Genomic DNA, 27,479 nt, shown 5'->3' with positions numbered 1-27,479 from the left:
GACTTCGTTGAAGGTTTTCTAGAGGCCATGAGGGTGGATATAACCCGTTCCGAACACCCAACTTCTCTTAATCTAGACTCTTCAACTTCCAAGCCGCTAAATTGAAGATCTGGGGATCTGGATGTTGAATGGGACCCTGATGTAGCAGACAGGGAAATTGGTTCAACATGATAGGTGGACAGCAAGCCAAATTCCTCAGGATCGGGAACCAAACTCTCCACGGCCAAAGGGGTGCTATCAGAATTATCGTTACTCTTTCTGCGGCTATTCTCTTCAAAAGTGGGAGTAACAAGGGAAAGGGGGAAAGGCATATCCCTTCTTGAACTGCCACTGGGCAGTTAAGGCATCCACTGCTTCCGCACCTTTCGAAGGAAATCTTGTCATAAATCTCTGCACTTTCCTGTTGGAAGAGGTTGCAAAAAGATCTACTTCTGGAAGACCCCATGTTTTGGTAATAAAGCTGAACACCTTTTCTTCCAACTCCCATTCTCCCGGCTGAACTTGTGTTCGGCTCAGAAAATCTGCGCAAATATTTTGTTTGCCTGGTAAATAGAGGGCCGACAAGTTGGAGACATTCTGCTCTGCCCAATTCATAATGGATGTGATCTCGCTCAGAAGAGATAGACTTCTGGTTCCACCTTGCTTCTTTATGTATTGTACCGCTACCGTATTGTCCAGTCTGCACAGAAGAGTCTTCCCTCTGAGAACTGGGCCAAATATCTGGATTGCTTCCCAAAGTGCTCTTATCTCTAGAACATTTGAAGGGACTTTGTGTAGTCTGTACTTCCAAAGACCCTGAGCAGAATCCGTCGTCAAATGTGCCCCCCAACCTGTGGCTGAAGCATCTGAGGTTAATACTTCCCACTGAATCCTTCCCAACCGTTGTTTCCTTTCTAGGTTCTTCGGAACCATCCACCATATTAACTGCTGCCGCACATAAGGGGGTAAAATGAAGGACTGGAGCAGATTCACTTTGTTCCATTTCCTGAGGAACCAGTTCTGAAGCACCCTGGAATGCCACTGAGCCCAAGGAACCATCTCTATGCAGGATGTCATGAGGCCCAGAATCCTCATAATTTGTTTGGTCGACACCTGGTAAGATTCCAATAGTTCCCTGATTTCTTGAACTATTAACAATCTTCGTTGTACCGGAAGAGAAACAGTCATGTATCTTGTGTTTATGATAGCCCCCAAAAATTTGATCTCCCGTGAAGGAAATATAGATGGAAATATAGATGTATTCCCCACATCCTCAGATGAGCTACTAGAGCAATCAGAATCTTCGAAAACGTTCTTGGTGAAGTTGAAAGCCCGAAGGGTAGACAAGTGAACTGGAAATGGAAAGACCCTATTGCGAACCTCAGAAATCTTTGATCTTGAAGAGCTACTGGAACGTGGTAATATGCATCTCTGAGATCTATAGATACTATCCAATCTCCCTGAAGAATACTTGCACATATCAGCTTTAGGGACTCCATTTTGAAGGAACGAATGTTCAAATATTGATTCATCAATTTTAGGTCTAAGATGGTGCGATACTTTCCGTTTGGTTTTAAGACCTGAAAGAGAGGCGAATACCTTCCTAGACCTCTTTCTTGAAAAGGTACTTCTGTGATGACTCCCTGGAGAAAAAGTGTCTTTACCGACTCCTGAAGAGCCAGCCGCCGTCCGTAATCCACTGGAATCCGGGACTGAAAAAACTTTTGTGGTGGAAGATGTCTGAACTCTATTCTGTAACCCTTTTTGAGAATATTTAGAATCTATTCGTCGGTGCACCATACTGTCCAGGTTTCGAAGAAAGTTGTCAATCTTCCTCCGACGCTTGAAACCTGGGAAGGCCTCGTTTCAGAAACCTCTATAGGAACGAAAATTTGAGGAACTAGAGGTAGCCGCTCGTCCTCTCTGCCCTCTAGGAAGCGTGCTCTGACCTCCCCTCCATGACTGAGACCTATAGTAAGACCTACCCGGTCTGTAGGCTCTGAAATCTCTAAAATTCTGTCTGTAGGATTGTTGAAAGTAGTTAGAACGCCTTCTATTTCTATCCTACGGAAGGAAAAAACTCTTGCCTCCTGAAGCCCTCTTGATCTTTAACTTGGTTGATTTAACCTATTAATTAGGAAATCTATTGACCAACCTTCTTCACATGTTTCCTGTATCTTTTGAGATCTTTAACTTGGTTGATTCCACCTATTAATCTATTGACCAAAATTCTCTCTTGTGAGAGATCTTTGACCAAGGTTCTTCAGATGTTTCCTGTATGTTTGATGTTCACTCAAAAAACAACCAGAATACCTCCCACACCAGTTGGTGCTGTGGCTCGGTTGTTTAAGCTGCCTCTCTCATACACTACACATCCTTAGTTTGGTTCTCAGCAGTGCCTCCATTTTCTTGACATCTTTAATGCAGAAATCCCATATTACATACACAGGCCAACCTGGAAGTCATCTGACCATCTAACCAAAAGGCTGAATGGTCAAGTACTGTGAAAGTTGGCCACATTGGCGATTGGAGCATTAGTAAGCTATGAATTTGTATTCATTTCCCTTCATTTTTTAGCACTAATGGCCGGTACCCAGAGGCACAAACAGGCCCCCCAGCCCAAAAAACAGTGACTGTCTGTGGCACCTTACAGCCCCCCTGGCATTTGCCTGAACCCACAGATTGCCAGTCCAGGCTGCTTGTGGCTGATGAGTTTTGTATTGTAATAAAGTTCTTGGTATGTAGCATGGCAACTTTGCTTAAAGGCATTTGCACTAAAGCAGGTGATTATGCACAATTGCCCAAGTGGGGAGTCTTATATTTGAGACTTGAAAAGCATTTACCAGGAGTGGGGTTTGAACCCACGCGGATATACATCCATTGGATCTTAAGTCCAACGCCTTAACCACTCGGCCATCCTGGTTATATGACGAAAGGAGAGACTCAGCCACAGTAGATTGGTCGCATGAATAGGTGCCGGGATATGTGGATCACACCCTTGTCAGCAGTGTTATTATCCAATGAGTTAGTGTTGTAACTAAAAAAAAATGTCAGAGTTATAATATAAAAACTACTTTTTGATTCCCTTTGGAAGGCTCCACCAAAAATCATGTGGCGCTGTGGCTCAGTTGTTTAAAGTGCCTGTCTAGTAAACAGGAGGTCCTGAGTTCAGCTCTCAGCAGTGCCTTGCTCTCTTTGTTTCCGTCAACCTTACGCCTGTGTGCAATTTCTCTCACTAGCATGCCTTTGAAAAGATGATGTCGGTATGGTAGGCAAAAGAAAGGAGTCAAACTAAAACGACATGCATACTATACCAAATAACATAAAGCTGCAGTGCCACAGGCTCCCCATACTCGGCCCTAGTTACTCATTTCAGAGGAGGGGAATGAGCTTTTAGCTGACCTTGTAGAAAGGTGCACACTTGTAGCTCACTGAATTTACAGGCAAGTAGAAAGAACTTGCGGAATGGAGCATCAGTGGGCTTATTTCTCTTTCTTTCCACAGGATCGGCCCCAACCGGTTGGCGCTGTGGCTTAGTTGGTTAAAGCGCCTGTCTTGTAAACAGGAGATCCTGAGTTTGACTCTCAGCAGTGCCTGACTTCTTCCTTTAAAGCTTGCGGGGAATGGCTAGAGCATGCCTTTGGCTCTCTTGCCCATGTCTGTTCTCTGAACGTATCTGCCCGTTAAAGCATGGTTCCTCTGAAAACTCCCAGCTTGTTTTACATGCAGATGTCAGTCTCCTGGCAAGTGTATGCCTACCAACCAAGCAACGGCCGCTTCCTATCAAAGTGTGGAACTGTGTCTTGGGTCAATTAGACACATCTTTTCATGCTTAGCCCGAATAATGTTCCTGTCAAGATTGCAAAGTAGCTAGGCTTACTGAGCTTCAAGCTACAGACTGGGGACGAAAGGTATTGGTGGTTGGAGGTAAAACATGTGCGTTGAGGGGAAATTCCTTGGTAATAAAGGATGTGTTCAGGTTGTTGATTTGGTTTTGCTAATGAGCGCTGCTCACGCCTGCCAAGGAGCAAGGCTCACACCTGAATCAAGAATTTGTCATGAGTTTTAATGCAGAGCTGACTATGTTTCAATCAAGGCCTTCTTCTTCTTAATTATCCACCTGTCTAACAGATATCTCGAGAGTTTAACAGCAAGTAATACTTGCCCAATAATCCTGATCTTGGTGCAATCTTCTGCATGTGCCCATTTTTTATTTTTATGCCCTTGACAGAGGCTGTAGTCTGGCGCTGTGGCTTAGTTGGTTAAAGCGCCTGTCTAGTAAACAGGAGATCCTGAGTTCGAATCTCAGCAGTGCCTCATTTTCATCTATAAGATTCCATTCTGTTTGAGGTAGTCCAATTACGGGTAAACATGGCAATTACTGTATGGCCAACTGAATAGTCCATAGGGATAGCCAATTAGCTTTGCTGTGAGCTGAACTAGAAAGAGTTGTGGCTCTTCTCACTTCCAAACGTGGGCAGTATACTCCCTGGCAATGAATGAGGCTTTTGTTGATCTCACTTTTTTCCTATTGAAGCTACTCCATGTTTGGTCCTTGTTATGTACATGATTAGACTACCAATGCTATGGGATGGATATTCCCCTCCCTTCTTTGCAGCTGACACCTTCTTTCGACTGAGTAATAGTGATTGTGAAAATAAAGTAGTACTTGACAAAAAATGGCTTGTGTAAAGAAAATTGTGTGTTTTTTGTGAATTTAAATGGGACTTGTAATTAAAATGACTATTACTTTATTTTTTATTACCGTTATTATACATTCATTTTAAAATTAGGCTATTTTCACTGACCTTACCCCCCTCTTCTATATAAACAGGGCAAATTGTTCAGATATTTTTATAACAAAAAAACCCTCTCTTCTCTACGTAGTAGCCTTTCAGGAACTCATTATCATGGGCTTCTCTGTGGACTGATAATTAGTTTTATCAGATCCTTTTATGTTCTTTTGAATTGGTAGGAAGTGGCAGGAAGTGCTAAAGTGAAACTGGCTTCATATTCTTGTTTAGTGGCAGAAAAACATAAACCATAGATATTTCCTTAATTACAACAATAGGCAAAAAGTATATTCAGCACAAGTCCTACTCATTAAGCTAATATTGAAAATGGATTTATACTGTCCATTAAAAACAGAAAACAAAGGGGAGCTCGCATGTCCAACGGACGAGGTGGACGAGGTGGCCGAGTGGTTAAGGTGATGGACTGCTAATCCATTGTGCTCAGCCCGCGTGGGTTCGAATCCCATCCTCGTCGGTAGAAGTTTTCATGTAGTGAATATGTTCAATACTGTAGTCCGTTACCTTTCAGAATCCAAGATGGCGCCGGTGAGAATGGCAGCCGTTGCTCAGTGTCCTCCTCAACTTTGCTTTTTTCTTATGTTTGTCGTGTTATTTTTTAGTTTTTTTGCAACCTGCAATGCTCTCATCTCCTATGACAGACAAACTCTCCTGGACATTCGACAAAATTCACAATCCGGACCTTCACAGACTGAATTTTTTAGGAACAGAGGTGACTTACCTTGGCTACCTTGGCAGAAGAAACACCGGAGGAAAAGAGGGAAAAGAGCTGGGATCCTGGTCAGGCTGAGGAACAGACAACACCGCGCCCCACTTCCCAGCATTCTTCTAGCGAACGTCCAGTCTTTGGAAAACAAGCTGGATGAACTAAGAGCCAGGATAACTTTTCATAGGGACATTAAGAACTGCAGCATCTTTGTTTTTACAGAGACATGGCTTGTCCCTTCCATCCCTGACTCTGCCATTGTTCCTGAGGGACTCTCCATTCACCGCCGGGACAATAGACTCAGGTAAATGCCGGGGGGTGGTGTGTGTGTACTGACCAACAAACTGTGGTGTACTGATGTACAGACAGTTTCATCTGGGTGCTCTCCTGATCTTGAATATCTTATGATCAGATGCAGACCTTTTTATCTGCCCAGGGAGTTTACAGCAATATTTTGTACCGCTGTTTATATTCCTCCCCACGCCGACACCACACGGGCACTGGATGAACTGTTTGATGCTATCGACCGGCAGGAAACGTTACACCCGGAGGCTGCTTTTATCATGGCTGGCGATTGTAATAAAGCCAACATGAAGAAAGTTCTGCCGAAGTTTTACCAGCATGTAAACTTTCCAACGCGTGGTGAGAACATCCTGGACCATGTTTACACTCCGTACGCACATGCCTATAAAGCCCGCCCTCGACCAGCCTTTGGCAAATCAGATCACTCCTCAGTCCTGCTGCTGCCAGCCTATAGGCAGAAGCTGAAATGCGAGCAGCCTATGATGCGTTCGGTTCAGCGCTGGACCGACCAGTCAGACAGCACCCTGCGTCACTGCTTCAACATCACGGACTGGGAAGTCTTTCGGACTGCCGCTGACAACAACATCAACAACTATGCTGAGTACGTAATGGACTTTATTCACAAATGCATCAATAAATCCGGAGACCCAAGTGAGTACAAATCATCCCGGTATGCACTCAGGAAAGCAATAAAAACAGCTAAGGGACAGTACAGAGAAAAGGTGGAGTCCTGCTATAGCAACTCTAACATCAGGAACATGTGGAGTGATGTGAAGACCATCACAGACTACAAAGGAAAGAGCTGCAGAGTGGGGGAGGTAACTGCTTCTCTACCTGATGAGCTGAACACCTTCTATGGACGCTTTGATAAACACCTATCTCAGGAGTTTTTGTTGGAAGAGGACGGTCGCCTTTATTAGATATCTCAGGCAGACGTGTGTAAACACTTCAGAAAAGCAAACACACGGAAAGCTCCTGGACCAGATAACATCCCAGGTCATGTTTTCAAAGCCTGCGCCTATGAGCTAGCAGATGTCTTCACAGACATTTTTAACCTTTCCCTGCTCCAGTCTGCTGTCTCAACATGTTTTAAGAGGACCACCATCATTCCTGTCCCTAAGAAAATGAATGTGAGCTGCCTAAATGACTATCGCCCAGTAGCACTCACCTCCATTGCCATGAAGTGCTTTGAACGTATAGTCAAGGCTCACATCACATCTTTACTCCCTGCTTCACTTGATCCACTTCAGTTTGCCTACAGGTCAAATAGATCTACAGACGATGCAATAGCAATTGCACTTCATACTGCCCTCTCCCACCTGGACCAGAGAAACACATACGTGCGGATGCTGTTCATTGACTACAGCTCTGCTTTCAACACCATCGTACCATCCTGTCAGAAACTATACTGTGGTGAGTGGGAGAAGGGAAGGTGAGTCCTTCAGGCAGGGGCTGTTACGGGACAGAGGAGGCGTGGACAGGACAGGACAGGAGCAGACGTAGAGAAGATGGGACAGGACGAGACAGAGCAGGCGTAGACTAGACGAGACAGGACGGGACGGAGCGGGCGTAGACTAGACGGCACAGGACGGGACGGAGCGGGCGTAGACTAGATGACACAGGACGGGACGGAGCGGGCGTAGATCAGATAGGAACAGCAAGGGACGGAGCGGGCGTAGATCAGATAGGAACAGCAAGGGACGGAGCGGGCGTAGATCAGATAGGAACAGCAAGGGACGGAGCGGGCGTAGATCAGATAGGAACAGCAAGGGACGGAGCGGGCGTAGATCAGATAGGAACAGCAAGGGACGGAGCGGGCGTAGATCAGATAGGAACAGCAAGGGACGGAGCGGGCGTAGATCAGATAGGAACAGCAAGGGACGGAGCGGGCGTAGATCAGATAGGAACAGCAAGGGACAGAGTGGAACAAGGCAAGATCAGGCAGGACCAGAGAGAACAGAACAGAACAGGCAAGGCTAGACAAGGCAAAAAGTAAGGACTGAGGAGAGAGGAGCAAGGAGCGAAAACAGGAACAAGATAAAGGGAGTAGGGACAAGGAAGCAAGGCTAAGGAGCAGAGAAAAGAAGAAACAAGACAAAGGAGCCAAAACGGGAAACACCAGCTAGGGTCAGGCCACAGTGTTGAATGTAATCAATGTTCAGGCACTGAGTGTTAGGAGGGCTGGGCTTATATAGGGCAGAGTCAGCCCTGATTGGCTGACCCCACCTAGCCAATAAGGCTGCTGGGGTAATGTTATGAAACCCAGGACACTGGTGAAAGGGATTACAAAGCAATCCCCTCTCATCGGCTGCTCTCCTGGCTCAACAGTCAGAGAGAGCAGCCAAGAACCAGTAGGTCCTGGGATCAAACTCCAGCAGAGCCTGACATTATGCCCCCCCTCACAAGGCGACTTCCAGGCGCCTAAGGGACAAAATATTTTAAATGTCCCAGAAACAAACAGGAGTGCGGGCAGAGCCACCCTCGTGGGTGCCCGGGGGTGAGGCGAGAGTGCGGGCAGAGCCACCCTCGTGGGTGCCCGGGGGTCAGGCGAGAGTGCGGGCAGAGCCACCCTCGTGGGTGCCCGGGGGTCAGGCGAGAGTGCGGGCAGAGCCACCCTCGTGGGTGCCCGGGGGTCAGGCGAGAGTGCGGGCAGAGCCACCCTCGTGGGTGCCCGGGGGTCAGGCGAGAGTGCGGGCAGAGCCACCCTCGTGGGTGCCCGGGGGTCAGGCGAGAGTGCGGGCAGAGCCACCCTCGTGGGTGCCCGGGGGTCAGGCGAGAGTGCGGGCAGAGCCACCCTCGTGGGTGCCCGGGGGTCAGGCGAGAGTGCGGGCAGAGCCCTTGGGGTCAGTGTTGCTTTGTGTTGTCTGTTGCAAAGAAAGTCGGAGTCGGGCCAAAAACTTTCAAGAAACGTGCAGCGCACGGAGCCCGGATAGCTCAGTCGGTAGAGCGTTAGACTTTTAATCTGAGGGTCCAGGGTTCAAGTCCCTGTTCGGGCGCTGCACTTTTCAGAGAGGTGTTTGTAGAAATGGACAAGTCCTTCCATTCAATCTGAGGTTGTTGGTAAGGAGGAGGAGCTCAGGAACAGGAAATGGTTCCTAGCTAAATGTGCTATAAAGTCCAAAGTCATGGGAGCCAAGGGATGAAAGCCTGAAAGGTATGGAATTGCGCACAGGGCAACGTGACGTTGATTGCACAGTCGGGTTACCCTGGAAGCGCCAGATGAGCCGCGGAGCCTACCGCCCCACTTTAACGGCAGAAATCTGCTAAAAACATTTAAATGGGTTGAAAAAGAAAATTAATGCAAACAACAACCGTGCTGAGAGAAAAATACAAACAACCTGCACGAGAGCTCTCAGCCCCAAGCGTACGGCTTGCCGTGATCGTATAGTGGTTAGTACTCTGCGTTGTGGCCGCAGCAACCCCGGTTCGAATCCGGGTCACGGCAGCTTTTTCCCCTTGATACCATTTTACTAACATTAACATGTAAAACGGCCCTTTACCCTTCATCCTTAATTGGCGTACGTACTTCAAAAAATTGCAAGAGGGGCAGACAAAGACTTTTGACTGTTTTTTTCAGCATCGTTTTCCACAAATGTTGTCTATGATGCTCTTTTTTTTTTATTTCCTAAAATTTGTGCAAATTTTTTGAGTACCTGACAGAGAACAATAAGCCACAAGCTCAGCTAAGGGCGCCCCAGTGGCCTAATGGACAAGGCACTGGCCTCCTAAGCCAGGGATTGTGGGTTGGAGTCCCATCTGGGGTACTCACGGTGCATCCTTTATGTAAAGTGGATTGGAGGAGACGGCGGCATTCTCCATTCAAGTTTCTAGTCCAGGTAAAACTTAAGCCTTGCAGGAAAAAGCACGGCAAGGGTTTATTAGCTTTCGTCAGGTCTGGAAACCGTGCTCCGCCATAGACACATCAGGTGACTCTTCTAACAATAAACGGCACAACATCAGGAAACCTTTCTCGCCGCAAACATCATTTTCATCCTGAACTGTGGACAACTGTCAGCCAAAATGGTCAGCAGGGATGGTGGGTCAGTGTCCCGCCTGGGGTACTTGTGGCGGGGTATGTTTTTTTCCCATGTTAGATAGATTGAAACAGCGAGAAAAGAAAAACAAACATTAGCCTACTTGCCAGGCATTTTCTTTTCCTGGCCATCTTCCTTGACCACATGAAGGGAAAAAACAAAACAGACTGATGGCTATTTCCCCACCCCCAAACCACCTGGACAGAAGAAACAGGGTTACAACTGCTAGCCAATAAAGCTTCCCAATCTGCTCCAGTCCAATTAAGAAGCGAGAAACAAGAAAACAAAGGCAGGTTCTGTTGACAAGGGGGAAGGCCAGGAAAAGACCATCTCTGGTAAGTATGGTAAGGATTTTCTCTTGTCCTGCCCATCCTCGCTTTTGAAAACACGGGGGAACCATGACAGTATCCATTGAACATTATTAATCAATTGATGTGACTGCGCATAGAGGATCTATTTGGCTTGCCCTTTGGACACGGGCCAGTGGCGCAATGGATAACGCGTCTGACTACGGATCAGAAGATTGTAGGTTCGACTCCTGCCTGGCTCGGAGAGCTTTCTTTTTTTCACACAGCACCATCAGAAACTGAGAAATAAATAATGGAAAGGTCTTGCTGCCTCCTGCGGGGTGTAAAGAATTTTCCTGTTGGGCATCATTTCTAAATGCATTGCTGCATTTTGTAAATAAGAATTTGTAAATAAGGTACCCCTTGGGGTCAGTGTTGCTTTGTGTTGTCTGTTGCAAAGAAAATCGGAGTCGGGCCAAAAACTTTCAAGAAACGTGCAGCGCACGGAGCCCGGATAGCTCAGTCGGTAGAGCATCAGACTTTTAATCTGAGGGTCCAGGGTTCAAGTCCCTGTTCGGGTGCTGCGCTTTTCAGAGAGGTGTTTGTAGAAATGGACAAGTCCTTCCATTCAATCTGAGGTTGTTGGTAAGGAGGAGGAGCTCAGGAACAGGAAATGGTTCCTAGCTAAATGTGCTATAAAGTCCAAAGTCATGGGAGCCAAGGGATGAAAGCCTGAAAGGTATGGAATTGCGCACAGGGCAACGTGACGTTGATTGCACAGTCGGGTTACCCTGGAAGCGCCAGATGAGCCGCGGAGCCTACCGCCCCACCTTAACGGCAGAAATCTGCTAAAAACATTTAAATGGGTTGAAAAAGAAAATTAATGCAAACAACAACCGTGCCGAGAGAAAAATACAAACAACCTGCACGAGAGCTGGCAGCCCCAAGCGTACGGCTTGCCGTGATCGTATAGTGGTTAGTACTCTGCGTTGTGGCCGCAGCAACCCCGGTTCAAATCCGGGTCACAGCAGCTTTTTCCCCTTGATACCATTTTACTAACATTAACATGTAAAACGGCCCTTTACCCTTCATCCTTGATTGGCGTACGTACTTCAAAAAATTGCAAGAGGGGCAGACAAAGACTTTTGACTGTTTTTTTCAGCATCGTTTTCCACAAATGTTGTCTATGATGCTCTTTTTTTTTATTTCCTAAAATTTGTGCAAATTTTTTGAGTACCTGACAGAGAACAATAAGCCACAAGTTCAGCTAAGGGCGCCCCAGTGGCCTAATGGATAAGGCACTGGCCTCCTAAGCCAGGGATTGTGGGTTCGAGTCCCATCTGGGGTACTCACGGTGCAACCTTTATGTAAAGTGGATTGGAAGAGACGGCGGCATTCTCCATTCAAGTTTCTAGTCCAGGTAAAACTTAAGCCTTGCCCTTTGGACACGGGCCAGTGGCGCAATGGATAACGCGTCTGACTACGGATCAGAAGATTGTAGGTTCGACTCCTGCCTTGCTCGGAGAGCTTTCTTTTTTTCACACAGCACCATCAGAAACTGAGAAATAAATAATGGAAAGGTCTTGCTGCCTCCTGCGGGGTGTAAAGAATTTTCCTGTTGGGCATCATTTCTAAATGCATTGCTGCATTTTGTAAATAAGAATTTGTAAATAAGGTACCCCTTGGGGTCAGTGTTGCTTTGTGTTGTCTGTTGCAAAGAAAGTCGGAGTCGGGCCAAAAACTTTCAAGAAACGTGCAGCGCACGGAGCCCGGATAGCTCAGTTGGTAGAGCATCAGGCTTTTAATCTGAGGGTCCAGGGTTCAAGTCCCTGTTCGGGCGCTGCACTTTTCAGAGAGGTGTTTGTAGAAATGGACAAGTCCTTCCATTCAATCTGTTGGTAAGGAGGAGGAGCTCAGGAACAGGAAATGGTTCCTAGCTAAATGTGCTATAAAGTCCAAAGTCATGGGAGCCAAGGGATGAAAGCCTGAAAGGTATGGAATTGCGCACAGGGCAACGTGACGTTGATTGCACAGTCGGGTTACCCTGGAAGCGCCAGATGAGCCGCGGAGCCTACCGCCCCACTTTAACGGCAGAAATCTGCTAAAAACATTTAAATGGGTTGAAAAAGAAAATTAATGCAAACAACAACCGTGCCGAGAGAAAAATACAAACAACCTGCACGAGAGCTGGCAGCCCCAAGCGTACGGCTTGCCGTGATCGTATAGTGGTTAGTACTCTGCGTTGTGGCCGCAGCAACCCCGGTTCGAATCCAGGTCACGGCAGCTTTTTCCCCTTGATACCATTTTACTAACATTAACATGTAAAACGGCCCTTTACCCTTCATCCTTAATTGGCGTACGTACTTCAAAAAATTGCAAGAGGGGCAGACAAAGACTTTTGACTGTTTTTTTCAGCATCGTTTTCCACAAATGTTGTCTATGATGCTCTATTTTTTTTTATTTCCTAAAATTTGTGCAAATTTTTTGAGTACCTGACAGAGAACAATAAGCCACAAGCTCAGCTAAGGGTGCCCCAGTGGCCTAATGGATAAGGCGCTGGCCTCCTAAGCCAGGGATTGTGGGTTCGAGTCCCATCTGGGGTACTCACGGTGCATCCTTTATGTAAAGTGGATTGGAGGAGACGGCGGCATTCTCCATTCAAGTTTCTAGTCCAGGTAAAACTTAAGCCTTGCCCTTTGGACACGGGCCAGTGGCGCAATGGATAACGCGTCTGACTACGGATCAGAAGATTGTAGGTTCGACTCCTACCTGGCTCGGAGAGCTTTCTTTTTTTCACACAGCACCATCAGAAACTGAGAAATAAATAATGGAAAGGTCTTGCTGCCTCCTGCGGGGTGTAAAGAATTTTCCTGTTGGGCATCATTTCTAAATGCATTGCTGCATTTTGTAAATAAGAATTTGTAAATAAGGTACCCCTTGGGGTCAGTGTTGCTTTGTGTTGTCTGTTGCAAAGAAAGTCGGAGTCGGGCCAAAAACTTTCAAGAAACGTGCAGCGCACGGAGCCCGGATAGCTCAGTCGGTAGAGAATCAGACTTTTAATCTGAGGGTCCAGGGTTCAAGTCCCTGTTCGGGCGCTGCACTTTTCAGAGAGGTGTTTGTAGAAATGGACAAGTCCTTCCATTCAATCTGAGGTTGTTGGTAAGGAGGAGGAGCTCAGGAACAGGAAATGGTTCCTAGCTAAATGTGCTATAAAGTCCAAAGTCATGGGAGCCAAGGGATGAAAGCCTGAAAGGTATGGAATTGCGCACAGGGCAACGTGACGTTGATTGCACAGTCGGGTTACCCTGGAAGCGCCAGATGAGCCGCGGAGCCTACCGCCCCACTTTAACGGCAGAAATCTGCTAAAAACATTTAAATGGGTTGAAAAAGAAAATTAATGCAAACAACAACCGTGCCGAGAGAAAAATACAAACAACCTGCACGAGAGCTGGCAGCCCCAAGCGTACGGCTTGCCGTGATCGTATAGTGGTTAGTACTCTGCGTTGTGGCCGCAGCAATCCGGGTCACGGCAGCTTTTTCCCCTTGATACCATTTTACTAACATTAACATGTAAAACGGCCCTTTACCCTTCATCCTTAATTGGCGTACGTACTTCAAAAAATTGCAAGAGGGGCAGACAAAGACTTTTGACTGTTTTTTTCAGCATCGTTTTCCACAAATGTTGTCTATGATGCTCTTTTTTTTTTATTTCCTAAAATTTGTGCAAATTTTTTGAGTACCTGACAGAGAACAATAAGCCACAAGCTCAGCTAAGGGCGCCCCAGTGGCCTAATGGATAAGGCACTGGCCTCCTAAGCCAGGGATTGTGGGTTCGAGTCCCATCTGGGGTACTCACGGTGCATCCTTTATGTAAAGTGGATTGGAGGAGACGGCGGCATTCTCCATTCAAGTTTCTAGTCCAGGTAAAACTTAAGCCTTGCAGGAAAAAGCACGGCAAGGGTTTATTAGCTTTCGTCAGGTCTGGAAACCGTGCTCCGCCATAGACACATCAGGTGACTCTTCTAACAATAAACGGCACAACATCAGGAAACCTTTCTCGCCGCAAACATCATTTTCATCCTGAACTGTGGACAACTGTCAGACAAAATGGTCAGCAGGGATGGTGGGTCAGTGTCCCGCCTGGGGTACTTGTGGCGGGGTATGTTTTTTTCCCATGTTAGATAGATTGAAACAGCGAGAAAAGAAAAACAAACATTAGCCTACTTGCCAGGCATTTTCTTTTCCTGGCCATCTTCCTTGACCACATGAAGGGAAAAAACAAAACAGACTGATGGCTATTTCCCCACCCCCAAACCACCTGGACAGAAGAAACAGGGTTACAACTGCAAGCCAATAAAGCTTCCCAATCTGCTCCAGTCCAATTAAGAAGCGAGAAACAAGAAAACAAAGGCAGGTTCTGTTGACAAGGGGGAAGACCAGGAAAAGACCATCTCTGGTAAGTATAGTAAGGATTTTCTCTTGTCCTGCCCATCCTCGCTTTTGAAAACACGGGGGAACCATGACAGTATCCATTGAACATTATTAATCAATTGATGTGACTGCGCATAGAGGATCTATTTGGCTTGCCCTTTGGACGCGGGCCAGTGGCGCAATGGATAACGCGTCTGACTACGGATCAGAAGATTGTAGGTTCGACTCCTGCCTGGCTCGGAGAGCTTTCTTTTTTTCACACAGCACCATCAGAAACTGAGAAATAAATAATGGAAAGGTCTTGCTGCCTCCTGCGGGGTGTAAAGAATTTTCCTGTTGGGCATCATTTCTAAATGCATTGCTGCATTTTGTAAATAAGAATTTGTAAATAAGGTACCCCTTGGGGTCAGTGTTGCTTTGTGTTGTCTGTTGCAAAGAAAGTCGGAGTCGGGCCAAAAACTTTCAAGAAACGTGCAGCGCACGGAGCCCAGATAGCTCAGTCGGTAGAGCAAATTAATGCAAACAACAACCGTGCCGAGAGAAAAATACAAACAACCTGCACGAGAGCTGGCAGCCCCAAGCGTACGGCTTGCCGTGATCGTATAGTGGTTAGTATTCTGCGTTGTGGCCGCAGCAACCCCAGTTCGAATCCGGGTCACAGCAGCTTTTTCCCCTTGATACCATTTTACTAACATTAACATGTAAAACGGCCCTTTACCCTTCATCCTTAATTGGCGTACGTACTTCAAAAAATTGCAAGAGGGGCAGACAAAGACTTTTGACTGTTTTTTTCAGCATCGTTTTCCGCAAATGTTGTCTATGATGCTCTTTTTTTTTATTTCCTAAAATTTGTGCAAATTTTTTGAGTACCTGACAGAGAACAATAAGCAGCAAGCTCAGCTAAGGGCGCCCCAGTGGCCTAATGGATAAGGCACTGGCCTCCTAAGCCAGGGATTGTGGGTTCGAGTCCCATCTGGGGTACTCACGGTGCATCCTTTATGTAAAGTGGATTGGAGGAGACAGCGGCATTCTCCATTCAAGTTTCTAGTCCAGGAAAAAGCACGGCAAGGGTTTATTAGCTTTCGTCAGGTCTGGAAACCGTGCTCCGCCATAGACACATCAGGTGACTCTTCTAACAATAAACGGCACAACATCAGGAAACCTTTCTCGCCGCAAACATCATTTTCATCCTGAACTGTGGACAACTGTCAGACAAAATGGTCAGCAGGGATGGTGGGTCAGTGTCCCGCCTGGGGTACTTGTGGCGTGGTATGTTTTTTTCCCATGTTAGATAGATTGAAACAGCGAGAAAAGAAAAACAAACATTAGCCTACTTGCCAGGCATTTTCTTTTCCTGGCCATCTTCCTTGACCACATGAAGGGAAAAAAACAAAACAGACTGATGGCTATTTCCCCACCCCCAAACCACCTGAACAGAAGAAACAGGGTTACAACTGCAAGCCAATAAAGCTTCCCAATCTGCTCCAGTCCAATTAAGAAGCGAGAAACAAGAAAACAAAGGCAGGTTCTGTTGACAAGCGGGAAGGCCAGGAAAAGACCATCTCTGGTAAGTATGGTAAGGATTTTCTCTTGTCCTGCCCATCCTCGCTTTTGAAAACACGGGGGAACCATGACAGTATCCATTGAACATTATTAATCAATTGATGTGACTGCGCATAGAGGATCTATTTGGCTTGCCCTTTGGACATGAGTTAGTGTTGTAACTAAAAAAAATGTCAGAGTTATAATATAAAAACTACTTTTTGATTCCCTTTGGAAGGCTCCAGCAAAAATCATGTGGCGCTGTGGCTTAGTTATTTAAAGTGCCTGTCTAGTAAACAGGAGGTCCTGAGTTCAACTCTCAGCAGTGCCTTGCTCTCTTTGTTTCCGTCAACCTTAAACTTGGAAGTACGAGCTTCCCGCCTGTGTGCAATTTCTCTCACTAGCATACCTTTGAAAAGATGATGTCGGTATGGTAGGCAAAAGAAAGGAGTCAAACTAAAACGACATGCATACTATACCAAATAACATAAAGCTGCAGTGCCACAGGCTCCCCATACTCGGCCCTAGTTACTCATTTCAGAGGAGGGGAATGAGCTTTTAGCTGACCTTGTAGAAAGGTGCACACTTGTAGCTCACTGAATTTACAGGCAAGGGAGAAAGAAGTTGTGGAATGGGGCATCAGTGGGCTTATTTCTCTTTCTGTCCACAGGATCAGCCCCAACCGGTTGGCGCTGTGGCTTAGTTGGTTAAAGCGCCTGTCTTGTAAACAGGAGATCCTGAGTTCGACTATCAGCAGTGCCTGCCTTCTTCCTTTAAAGCTTGCGGGGAATGGCTAGAGCGTGCCTTTGGTTCTCTTGCCCATGTCTGTTCTCTTTACTTATCTGCCCGTTAAAGCATGGTTCCTCTGAAAACTCCCAGCCTGTTTTACATGCAGATGTCAGTCTCCTGGCAAGTGTATGCCTACCAACCAAGCAACGGCCGCTTCCTATCAAAGTGTGGAACTGTGTCTTGGGTCAATTAGACACATCTTTTCATGCTTAGCCCGAATAATGTTCCTGTCAAGATTGCAAAGTAGCTAGGCTTACTGAGCTTCAAGCTACAGACTGGGGACGAAAGGTATTGGTGGTTAGAGGTAAAACATGTGCGTTGGGGGGAAATTCCTTGGTAATAAAGGATGTGTTCAGGTTGTTGATTTGGTTTTGCTAATGAGCGCTGCTCACGCCTGCCAAGGAGCAAGGCTCACACCTGAATCAAGAATTTGTCATGAGTTTTAATGCAGAGCTGACAAATATGTTTCAATCAAGGCCTTCTTCTTCTTAATTATCCACCTGTCTAACAGATATCTCGAGAGTTTAACAGCACGTAATACTTGCCCAATAATCCTGATCTTGGTGCAATCTTCTGCATGTGCCCATTTTTTATTTTTATGCCCTTGACAGAGGCTGTAGTCTGGCGCTGTGGCTTAGTTGGTTAAAGCGCCTGTCTAGTAAACAGGAGATCCTGAGTTCGAATCTCAGCAGTGCCTCATTTTCTTCTATAAGATTCCATTCTGTTTGAGGTAGTCCAATTACGGGTAAACATGGCAATTACTGGATGGCCTACTGGATGGCCAACTGAATAGTCCATAGGGATAGCCAATTAGCTTTGCTGTGAGCTGAACTAGAAAGAGTTGCGGCTCTTCTCACTTCCAAACGTGGGCAGTATACTCCCTGGCAATGAATGAGGCTTTTGTTGATCTCACTTTTTTCCTATTGAAGCTACTCCATGTTTGGTCCTTGTTATGTACATGATTAGACTACCAATGCTATGGGATGGATATTCCCCTCCCTTCTTTGCAGCTGACACCTTCTTTCGACTGAGTAATAGTGATTGTGAAAATAAAGTAGTACTTGACAAAAAATGGCTTGCGTAAAGAAAATTGTGTGTTTTTTGTGAATTTAAATGGGACTTGTAATTAAAATGACTATTACTTTATTTTTTATTACCGTTATTATACATTCATTTTAAAATTAGGCTATTTTCACTGACCTTACCCCCCTCTTCTATATAAACAGGGCAAATTGTTCAGATATTTTTATAACAAAAAAACCCTCTCTTCTCTACGTAGTAGCCTTTCAGGAACTCATTATCATGGGCTTCTCTGTGGACTGATAATTAGTTTTATCAGATCCTTTTATGTTCTTTTGAATTGGTAGGAAGTGGCAGGAAGTGCTAAAGTGAAACTGGCTTGATATTCTTGTTTAGTGGCAGAAAAAACAGAAACCATAGATATTTCCTTAATTACAACAATAGGCAAAAGGTATATTCAGCACAAGTCCTACTCATTAAGCTAATATTGAAAATGGATGTATACTGTCCCTTAAAAACAGAAAACAAAGGGCAGCTCGCATGCTCAATGGACGAGGTGGCCGAGTGGTTAAGGCGATGGACTGCTAATCCATTGTGCTCAGCACGCGTGGGTTCGAATCCCATCCTCGTCGGTAGAAGTTTTCATGTAGTAAATATGTTCAATACTGTAGTCCGTTACCTTTCAGAAAAGTTCATCAAGTTGCTTGTGGAACGCTATGCATCTATATTGTCCGTACACAGCCCCAATTACCTGATCTGAGCCAAAGTAAGGAAGAGCTGTGGACAGTGACATTGAAATCAGTTAATACCTGTAGTACTTCTCTATAAGCTAAAGACAATGTAACCCAGATCCTATCACTATGAGTGGAACTGATGGGCTACTATAAAAAGAAGTTACAGTGAAGAATGCACCATGTATTGCTTTATAGCATTTTGTGAGATCTATGATTTGATTGATTCCATCTATTGATTAGGAAATCTATTGACCAACCTTCTTCAGATGTTTCCTATATCTTGTGAGATCTTTAACTTGGTTGATTTAACCTATTAATTAGGAAATCTATTGACCAACCTTTTTCAAATGTTTCCTGTATCTTGTGAGATCTTTAACTTGGTTGATTCCACCTATTAATTAGGAAATCTATTGACGAACCTTCTTCAGATGTTTCCTGTATCTTGTGAGATTTTTAACTTGGTTGATTCCACCTATTAATTAGGAAATCTATTGACCAAAATTCTTCAGATTTTTCCTGTATCTTGTGAGATCTTTAACTTGGTTGATTTAACCTATTAATTAGGAAATCTATTGACCAACCTTCTTCACATGTTTCCTGTATCTTTTGAGATCTTTAACTTGGTTGATTCCACCTATTAAATAGGAAATCTATTGACCAAAATTCTCTCTTGTGAGAGATCTTTGACCAAGGTTCTTCAGATATTTCCTGTATGTTTGATGTTCACTCAAAAAACAACCAGAATACCTCACACACCAGTTGGTGCTGTGGCTCGGTTGTTTACGCTGCCTCTCTCATACACTACACATCCTTAGTTTGGTTCTCAGCAGTGCCTCCATTTTCTTGACATCTTTAATGCAGAAATCCCATATTACATACACAGGCCAACCTGGAAGTCATCTGACCATCTAACCAAAAGGCTGAATGGTCAAGTACTGTGAAAGTTGGCCACATTGGCGATTGGAGCATTAGTAAGCTATGAATTTGTATTCATTTCCCTTCATTTTTTAGCACTAATGGCCGGTACCCAGAGGCACAAACAGCCCCCCCCAGCCCAAAAAACAGTGACTGTCTGTGGCACCTTACAGCCCCCCTGGCATTTGCCTGAACCCACAGATTGCCAGTCCAGGCTGCTTGTGGCTGATGAGTTTTGTATTGTAATAAAGTTCTTGGTATGTAGCATGGCAACTTTGCTTATAGGCATTTGCACTGAAGCAGGTGATTATGCACAATTGCCCAAGTGGGGAGTCTTATATTTGAGACTTGAAAAACATTTACCAGGAGTGGGGTTTAAACCCACGCGGATATACATCCATTGGATCTTAAGTCCAACGCCTTAACCACTCGGCCATCCTGGTTATACGATGAAAGGAGAGACTCAGCCACAGTAGATTGGGCCCATGAATAGGTGCCGGGATATGTGGATCACACCCTTGTCAGCAGTGTTATTATCCAATGAGTTAGTGTTGTAACTAAAAAAAAAGTCAGAGTTATAATAAAAAAACGACTTTTTGATTCCCTTTGGAAGGCTCCACCAAAAATCATGTGGTGCTGTGGCTTAGTTGTTTAAAGTGCCTGTCTAGTAAACAGGAGGTCCTGAGTTCAGCTCTCAGCAGTGCCTTGCTCTCTTTGTTTCCGTCAACCTTAAACTTGGAAGTACGAGCTTCCCGCCTGTGTGCAATTTCTCTCACTAGCATGCCTTTGAAAAGATGATGTCGGTATGGTAGGCAAAAGAAAGGAGTCAAACTAAAACGACATGCATACTATACCAAATAACATAAAGCTGCAGTGCCACAGGCTCCCCATACTCGGCCCTAGTTACTCATTTCAGAGGAGGGGAATGAGCTTTTAGCTGACCTTGTAGAAAGGTGCACACTTGTAGCTCACTGAATTTACAGGCAAGGGAGAAAGAATTTGCGGAATGGGGCATCAGTGTGCTTATTTCTCTTTCTGTCCACAGGATCAGCCCCAACCGGTTGGCGCTGTGGCTTAGTTGGTTAAAGCGCCTGTCTTGTAAACAGGAGATCCTGAGTTCAACTCTTAGCAGTGCCTGCCTTCTTCCTTTAAAGCTTGCGGGGAATGGCTAGAGTGTGCCTTTGGCTCTCTTGCCCATGTCTGTTCTCTGAACGTATCTGCCCGTTAAAGCATGGTTCCTCTGAAAACTCCCAGCCTGTTTTACATGCAGATGTCAGTCTCCTGGCAAGTGTATGCCTACCAACCAAGCAACGGCCGCTTCCTATCAAAGTGTGGAACTGTGTCTTGGGTCAATTAGACACATCTTTTCATGCTTAGCCCGAATAATGTTCCTGTCAAGATTGCAAAGTAGCTAGGCTTACTGAGCTTCAAGCTACAGACTGGGGATGAAAGGTATTGGTGGTTGGAGTTAGATTGCCACTGGCAAGAGTTTGGCGAGAAAATTTCATCTAAACACTTAAAATTCAACAATTTGAGGCCGGTGTAAACTTTTTTAACTTTGCTTGTGTTCATAACATCAGATTCAGAAAGATGGAGTTAAACTGGCAAAACTTGGTAAAGTCCCCTTTATGCAATTTAAGAAAAAGTTTGGTGATGTAGGACAGTCTTCTTCAGATGTTTCCTGTATCTTGTGAGGTCTTTGACCAAGGTTCTTCAGATGTTTCCTGTATGTTTGATGTTCATTCAAAAAAATGACCATAACACATCACCCGCCAGTTAGTGCTGAGGCTTAGTTGGTTAAACCACCTCTCTCATACAAACTCATACTGAGTTTGGATCTCAGCAGTGCCTTGATTTTCTTGACCTTCTTATAGCAGAAATCCCACATTGTAAACACAGGCCAAACAGAACGTCATCTGTCTGACCTTCTATCCAAGTGGCCAAAAGGCTAAATGATCACGTACTGTTAAAGTTGGCCACCCATGCTACAGATCATTGGTATTAATTTGTGAGATATTTTAACTAGAATCATGAATCCTATTTATCTAGCTAAAACTCGAAATCATCAAAATAATGCATAAAAAGCTACTCACATTTTATCAACTATTTTAAATTGTCTATAAGATACTAGTTGTATAAAATGCACTTTTGTACATGCCAGCAATGTAGAGAAGGTAGAAATCACTAAGCTCTAGAACTGATCCAACTATCGTCAGGTGTCACTTCCTCCAGCAGGGAAATTGGATTCTGCTGTTTTTTCTGCCCATCACCCAGTCCAACCAGCAGAGGGCGCTCTGGGCGGTAATATCTGCTAATATCATCAAAAAAGATTCATGCAAATTGTGAAAGTACTTACAATAGCACTGTAAGTGATTTTACACTGTATGTCCCCTTTGCAATTACCGCTTGATTGGACCAGAATTGGATTCTTGGAATATTTTTTAACATCTACTTTTCCCTTATTTTCACAGGTCTATGTGCCACTTACCTATCTGTACTGAGTTAGTTTCCCTATGGGACAGGCTGGCTGTGATGGCCGAGTGGTTAAGGCGTTGGACTCGAAATCCAATGGGGTTTCCCAGCATCTCATGGGCGCTGTGGCTTAGCTGGTTAAAGCGCCTGTCTCGTAAACAGGAGATCCTGAGTTCAAATCTCAGCAGTGCCTTTGTTTAAGTGACTGGCCCTACATCCTCCACCAGGTATGAGACAGCCCCCTAAAAACCCCAGTGCCCTTCCCATGCAAATTTCATCCTCAGGCTGGAAAAGCAGGTCCCTCCCATACCATCCATTGTGCTCTGCACGCGTGGGTTCGAATCCCATCCTCGTCGACTGCTTTATAACCCAATGAATTTGACCAGCCTGTGCTCTTATTGCTAAAACAGCAATAAGCCTTGTTGGATGGCATAGCATGGAAAATCTAAGTGACGATGCATACCAGTCTTCTATCAGCAAGACTGGCACAAAGATGGCACGGTCTGTGCACCCAAAGAAGCGCTTTGGCCGTCGCGAGTTCTTGCGAGAGGACTAACTCCTACTAAAGGACTACTACAAAGAAGTTATTTCACAGATAAAAGGGTCTTTATGTTAAAAAAAAATATAGGGGAAATGTTTTCCTGCAAAAGGAAGGTTGAATACCCTTACCAGGATTAGAGTTTGAACCCATGAGGATTTATCTGGATCCCTACAGCTGGCTTGAATCAGGGAGAAGACTGTGTCTGAATTCCCTGAATGAATAGTTCTAGCGACGAGGATGGGATTTGAACCCACAAACATGGAGCAGCTTCTATAAAAACTAAAAACTAAGCCACAGCGCCACCCACAGCAAACTTTGTGTGGGGATGCAATATAGGCTAAACGTCCAGTTGCGTATTTCATTTTTACATTTGATCTGAAAACGTGTGTAAGACGCGTAAAGACAGGATAGTAGAAAATGTCTAACTATTTACTGGGTGAAAGCTGCTATTTGCTTTAGGAACATGTGATGGTGCTGGCAAATAGAGGGAATATATGTACAAAGGATGCCATTTGGGTGGGGGAGATGTGCCCAACTAATATACATTGTAGGCAAATGTAGGCTTTACATGTCCTTTAAGACATCAGGCTGAGCCCTACACCAACATATCCCGCTGGTTAATAATTCTACTTAGATGATACTTTATATTCCTTACAATTCCTGTAAAGCAATGACTTGTTGTTACCCCTGTAATATGAATACTTAACATTTTGTAACAAACTGACTTTACCCTATTTTTTCTAAACCCCCTTTTTTTGTTATAAGAAAGTCAATAAAGAAAGATTTGGCAAAAAGGTACTTTCAACTATCCCGTCCTTCAAATTTACACGTTTTAAGATTAAATGCAAAAACTGAATTCTCAACAAGATCTTTAGAAAATATTGCATCCCCTCCGTGGTGCTACAGCAGGGGGCGCTGTGGCTTAGTTGGTTAAAGCGCCTGTCTAGTAAACAGGAGATCCTGAGTTTGACTCTCAGCAGTGCCTTTTTTTTAAGTGACTGGCCCTACATCCTCCACCAGGTAAAAACAGTTATTTCTAGTAGTTCCTTTGCTGGAGTCAGTCGACTCGTGAGAAGAAATGATGAACAAAAGGCTTTCTCAGATCCAAGAAAGCGCAAGGAGCTTGCCCTCTTTGTGCCACTCTTACGGCTAGTAGACTTGCTTGCTTTGTCCATTTTATGCTACATGCTGTGCGAGCAAAGGCATCTTTTGAGACAGATTGCTTGAGCACTCTTTTAGCGGCAAGGGCAAAGGCTGAATAAATACATGGTGTTATAATGTTAGCGACAAGGATGGGATTCAAAGCCACACGTGCAGAGCACAATGGATTAGCAGTCCATCGCCTTAACCACTCGGCCACCTCGTCTTGGCTTGAGCATCCGGGAAGAGATCTCTCAAACTCATGCAGAGGACGCCTCTTCTGCTCAGGGGAGAGACAGGGTGCCAGCCATTGCATTTGTTATGTTGCCCACCCTATTTCTTCTTCATTAATGGGTACATCCCAGGGTCTATGTTGACATACAGTGCCCAGAAATAGCGGACCTTGCTTTCATACTTATAATTCCTACGACTAGTTTATTAGACTACTTGAACCAGGTGGGGGAAGGGGTCGATGTACGCCCGCCTTTTGTATGGGAGGGACCTGCTTTTCCAGCCTCAGGATGAAATTTGCATGGGAAGGGCACTGGGGTTTTTAGGGGGCTGTCTCATACCTGGTGGAGGATGTAGGGCCAGTCACTTAAACAAAGGCACTGCTGAGATTTGAACTCAGGATCTCCTGTTTACGAGACACGTGCTTTAACCAACTAAGCCGCAGCACCCCTGGGATGCCCAGTGACGCCTGGCTATGTGTTTTGGATGTATGGGTTCGAATCCTGTTCACAGCGTGGAGTTTTACAAAGCCCGACTGTTTAGATAACGAGCCAATTGTACATGCCTGCTACTAAGGTGTCCCAGCTGGTTTTGGCATGCAAGGCAAATTGAGGGGAGGTGCTAGCCGTGGATGTTTGTTTAATTGATGCGCAAAGCTTTGCAAAATAAAATATTTAGATATGTTAAGCAAGGTTATTTATTAGGTGGCTGACAAAATCCCACCCATAATGCCATTAACCAAACACCTGTCACAAGCGAGCTGGGTCCCAACAACTTTCTTTGAAAAATGCTGTTGGGCCCTTACTAATTTCCTGCCGGTATGGCGACCTTTTCCCCCTCTATCAAAAAAATCTGAGCTCTTCTCCTTCAGGCTGTGTTTTTTTCCTCCAGTGGGAGGAAAAGGCAGGCACTGCTGAGAGTTGAACTCAGGATCTCCTGTTTACTACACAGGCGCTTTAACCAACTAAGCCACAGCACCAATGGCTGAAATTCCAAGGTGGAGATGCAATATTTTCTAAAGGTCTAGCTGAGTATTTAACTTTTACATTTGAACTTAAAACTATGTAAATTTCAAGGATAGGATAGTTGAAAGCGTCTATTTTTTTCCAAATCTATTGAATTTCTTATAACAAAAAGAGGGGGGGTACAGAAAAAAGAGGGTAAAGCAAATTAAATGTGTTAAAAAATGTTAAGTGTTCATATTAAAGGGGTAACAACAAGTCATTGCTATACAGGAATTGTAAGGTATATAAAGCATCATCCTAGAATTATTTACCAGCGGGATTTGTTGCTATCCATGGTTCCCAAATGGATCTATATTGGGGAATATTATTGTGGAGCAAACAGGTAATTTCCTCTAGTTTCTAGTGTTTTAGATTTGTCCATTCAATCTCTGTAGGGGGGTCACTGTCTTCCAACTTTTAGGGATCATGGCTTTAGCTGCATGCAGAAGATAAAGTGTAAGCTTTATCAACATGGAATTGCTGCTAGTGTCATAATGAAATAATAGTAAAGGCAGATTAGTGTTGTGCCCTTGCCGCTGGAAAAGACAGGAAAGTACATGCTTGAGAGCGGAAAGTTTTTCATACGTGGCGGCCAAAGTCTAATGGGCCTGGTAACCTCGCAAGGTATTGCTTTGTAGATCCCAACAATGCCGTGTATGCCTAGAGCCATGCAAGAGTGGTTCTGTTTCTAAATCTCTTTGCAAATCAGTTAATACCTGTAGTACTTCTCTATAAGCTAAAGACAATGTAACCCAGATCCTATCACTATGAGTGGAACTGATGAGCTACTATAAAAAGAAGTTACAGTGAAGAAATCACTCTAATGCACCCATGTATTGCTTCATAGCATCTTGTGAGATCTTTGAATTTGTTGATTCCAAAGATTAATTAGGAAATCTATTGACCAACCTTCTTCAGATGTTTCCTGTATCTTGTGAGATCTTTAACTTGGTTGATTTAACCTATTAATTAGGAAATCTATTGACCAACCTTCTTCAGATGTTTCCTGTATCTTGTGAGATCTTTAACTTGGTTGATTTAACCTATTAATTAGGAAATCTATTGACCAACCTTCTTCAGATGTTTCCTGTATGCTTGATGTTCACTCAAAAAACTATCAAAACCCAACACTCGCCAGTTAGTGCTGTTGTTTAGTTTGTTAAACCACCTCTCTTGTACAAACTCATACTGAGTTTGACACCCAAGCAGTGCCTTGGTTTTCTTGGCATCTTTATTGCACAAATCCCATATAACATACACAGGCCAACCTGAAAGTCATCTGACCTTCTAACCAAGTGGCCAAAAGGCTGAATGGTCAAGTACTGTGAAAGTTGGCCACCCATGCTACAGATCACTGGTATTAATTTGTGAGATATTTTAACTAGAATCATGAATCCCATTTATCCATCTAAAGCTATCAAAATAATGCATGAAAAGCTACTCACATTTTATCAACTATTTTAAATTGTCTATAAGATACTAGTTGTATAAAATGCACTTTTGTACATGCCAGCAATGTAGAGAAGGTAGAAATCACTAAGCTCTAGAACTGATCCAACAATCGTCAGGTGTCACTTCCTCCAGCAGGGAAATTGGATTCTGCTGTTTTTCTGGCCATCACCCAGGCCAACCAGCAGAGGGCGCTCTGGGTTGCAACATCTGCTAATATCATCAAAAAAGATTCATTCAAATTGTGAAAGTACTTACAATGGCACTGTAAGTGATTTTACACTGTATGTCCCCTTTGCAATCACCGCTTGATTGGAGAAGAGTTGGATTCTTGGAATCCTTACCAATCTGTACTGAGTTAGTTTCAGTAGTTAACTGGCTAGCTGTGGTGGCCGAGTGGTTAAGGCGTTGGACTCGAAATCCAATGGGGTTTCCCTGCACAGGTTCGAATCCTGTTCACAGCGAGAGTCCTTATAATGCTTAGTTGTTTAGATAATTAGGCATTTATGCAGATATGTGTAGCACAATGTAACTCCTGCTGATCTGGATTCCAACCTGGGCACTAACTCAACTTCAACTTAAAAAAAGGATGTGTTCAGGTTGTTGATTTGGTTTTGCTAATGAGCGCTGCTCACGCCTGCCAAGGAGCAAGGCTCACACCAGAATCAAGACTTTGTCATGAGTTTTAATGCAGAGCTGACAAATATGTTTCAATCAAGGCCTTCTTCTTCTTAATTATCCACCTGTCTAACAGATATCTCGAGAGTTTAACAGCAAGTAATACTTGCCCAATAATCCTGATCTTGGTGCAATCTTCTGCATGTGCCCATTTTTTATTTTTATGCCCTTGACAGAGGCTGTAGTCCGGCGCTGTGGCTTAGTTGGTTAAAGTGCCTGTCTAGTAAACAGGAGATCCTGAGTTTGACTCTCAGCAGTGCCTGCCCTTTTCATTTCCCCCAACCCCAAACTTGGAAGTACGAGCTTCCCGCCTGTGTGCAATTTCTCTCACTAGCAGCCTTACAAAAGATGATGTCGGTATGGTAGGCAAAAGAAAGGAGTCAAACTAAAATGGCTGCTGGGACATTTCAAAG

General features: G+C 44.6%; 28 non-coding genes across 28 annotated transcripts; 24 read left to right on the top strand and 4 right to left on the bottom strand.

The window, feature by feature from the left end:
- Positions 1–2,819: 2,819 nt before the first annotated feature.
- trnal-uaa lies at positions 2,820–2,902 on the bottom strand. The gene has a single exon. It is a non-coding gene; the product is annotated as a tRNA-Leu (tRNA).
- A 599-nt stretch (positions 2,903–3,501) lies between these two features.
- trnat-ugu lies at positions 3,502–3,575 on the top strand. Its single transcript has one exon. It is a non-coding gene; the product is annotated as a tRNA-Thr (tRNA).
- A 647-nt stretch (positions 3,576–4,222) lies between these two features.
- Positions 4,223–4,296, top strand: trnat-agu. Its single transcript has one exon. It is a non-coding gene; the product is annotated as a tRNA-Thr (tRNA).
- Positions 4,297–5,165: 869 nt separating this feature from the next.
- Positions 5,166–5,247, top strand: trnas-gcu. Its single transcript has one exon. It is a non-coding gene; the product is annotated as a tRNA-Ser (tRNA).
- A 3,475-nt stretch (positions 5,248–8,722) lies between these two features.
- trnak-uuu lies at positions 8,723–8,795 on the top strand. The gene has a single exon. It is a non-coding gene; the product is annotated as a tRNA-Lys (tRNA).
- Positions 8,796–9,172: 377 nt separating this feature from the next.
- On the top strand, positions 9,173–9,244 carry trnah-gug. The gene has a single exon. It is a non-coding gene; the product is annotated as a tRNA-His (tRNA).
- A 246-nt stretch (positions 9,245–9,490) lies between these two features.
- trnar-ccu lies at positions 9,491–9,563 on the top strand. The gene has a single exon. It is a non-coding gene; the product is annotated as a tRNA-Arg (tRNA).
- Positions 9,564–10,310: 747 nt separating this feature from the next.
- Positions 10,311–10,383, top strand: trnar-acg. The gene has a single exon. It is a non-coding gene; the product is annotated as a tRNA-Arg (tRNA).
- A 245-nt stretch (positions 10,384–10,628) lies between these two features.
- Positions 10,629–10,701, top strand: trnak-uuu. The gene has a single exon. It is a non-coding gene; the product is annotated as a tRNA-Lys (tRNA).
- Positions 10,702–11,078: 377 nt separating this feature from the next.
- trnah-gug lies at positions 11,079–11,150 on the top strand. Its single transcript has one exon. It is a non-coding gene; the product is annotated as a tRNA-His (tRNA).
- A 245-nt stretch (positions 11,151–11,395) lies between these two features.
- trnar-ccu lies at positions 11,396–11,468 on the top strand. Its single transcript has one exon. It is a non-coding gene; the product is annotated as a tRNA-Arg (tRNA).
- Positions 11,469–11,569: 101 nt separating this feature from the next.
- trnar-acg lies at positions 11,570–11,642 on the top strand. The gene has a single exon. It is a non-coding gene; the product is annotated as a tRNA-Arg (tRNA).
- A 245-nt stretch (positions 11,643–11,887) lies between these two features.
- trnak-uuu lies at positions 11,888–11,960 on the top strand. The gene has a single exon. It is a non-coding gene; the product is annotated as a tRNA-Lys (tRNA).
- Positions 11,961–12,331: 371 nt separating this feature from the next.
- On the top strand, positions 12,332–12,403 carry trnah-gug. Its single transcript has one exon. It is a non-coding gene; the product is annotated as a tRNA-His (tRNA).
- Positions 12,404–12,650: 247 nt separating this feature from the next.
- Positions 12,651–12,723, top strand: trnar-ccu. The gene has a single exon. It is a non-coding gene; the product is annotated as a tRNA-Arg (tRNA).
- Positions 12,724–12,824: 101 nt separating this feature from the next.
- On the top strand, positions 12,825–12,897 carry trnar-acg. The gene has a single exon. It is a non-coding gene; the product is annotated as a tRNA-Arg (tRNA).
- Positions 12,898–13,142: 245 nt separating this feature from the next.
- On the top strand, positions 13,143–13,215 carry trnak-uuu. Its single transcript has one exon. It is a non-coding gene; the product is annotated as a tRNA-Lys (tRNA).
- A 683-nt stretch (positions 13,216–13,898) lies between these two features.
- trnar-ccu lies at positions 13,899–13,971 on the top strand. The gene has a single exon. It is a non-coding gene; the product is annotated as a tRNA-Arg (tRNA).
- A 747-nt stretch (positions 13,972–14,718) lies between these two features.
- Positions 14,719–14,791, top strand: trnar-acg. The gene has a single exon. It is a non-coding gene; the product is annotated as a tRNA-Arg (tRNA).
- Positions 14,792–15,459: 668 nt separating this feature from the next.
- Positions 15,460–15,532, top strand: trnar-ccu. Its single transcript has one exon. It is a non-coding gene; the product is annotated as a tRNA-Arg (tRNA).
- A 1,249-nt stretch (positions 15,533–16,781) lies between these two features.
- trnat-ugu lies at positions 16,782–16,855 on the top strand. Its single transcript has one exon. It is a non-coding gene; the product is annotated as a tRNA-Thr (tRNA).
- Positions 16,856–17,505: 650 nt separating this feature from the next.
- On the top strand, positions 17,506–17,579 carry trnat-agu. The gene has a single exon. It is a non-coding gene; the product is annotated as a tRNA-Thr (tRNA).
- Positions 17,580–18,452: 873 nt separating this feature from the next.
- Positions 18,453–18,534, top strand: trnas-gcu. Its single transcript has one exon. It is a non-coding gene; the product is annotated as a tRNA-Ser (tRNA).
- A 1,377-nt stretch (positions 18,535–19,911) lies between these two features.
- Positions 19,912–19,994, bottom strand: trnal-uaa. The gene has a single exon. It is a non-coding gene; the product is annotated as a tRNA-Leu (tRNA).
- A 2,148-nt stretch (positions 19,995–22,142) lies between these two features.
- Positions 22,143–22,216, top strand: trnat-cgu. The gene has a single exon. It is a non-coding gene; the product is annotated as a tRNA-Thr (tRNA).
- Positions 22,217–23,848: 1,632 nt separating this feature from the next.
- On the bottom strand, positions 23,849–23,930 carry trnas-gcu. The gene has a single exon. It is a non-coding gene; the product is annotated as a tRNA-Ser (tRNA).
- A 380-nt stretch (positions 23,931–24,310) lies between these two features.
- trnat-cgu lies at positions 24,311–24,384 on the bottom strand. Its single transcript has one exon. It is a non-coding gene; the product is annotated as a tRNA-Thr (tRNA).
- Positions 24,385–26,770: 2,386 nt separating this feature from the next.
- On the top strand, positions 26,771–26,852 carry trnas-cga. Its single transcript has one exon. It is a non-coding gene; the product is annotated as a tRNA-Ser (tRNA).
- The last annotated feature ends 627 nt before the right edge of the window (positions 26,853–27,479 follow it).

The sequence above is a fragment of the Xenopus tropicalis genome, chromosome 3 (genome assembly GCF_000004195.4).
Source record: "Xenopus tropicalis strain Nigerian chromosome 3, UCB_Xtro_10.0, whole genome shotgun sequence".
In the NCBI taxonomy this organism is placed as follows: Eukaryota; Metazoa; Chordata; class Amphibia; order Anura; family Pipidae; genus Xenopus; species Xenopus tropicalis.
The sequence above is the reverse complement of the archived record's forward strand: the minus strand, read 5'-3'. Positions and strand labels throughout refer to the sequence as shown.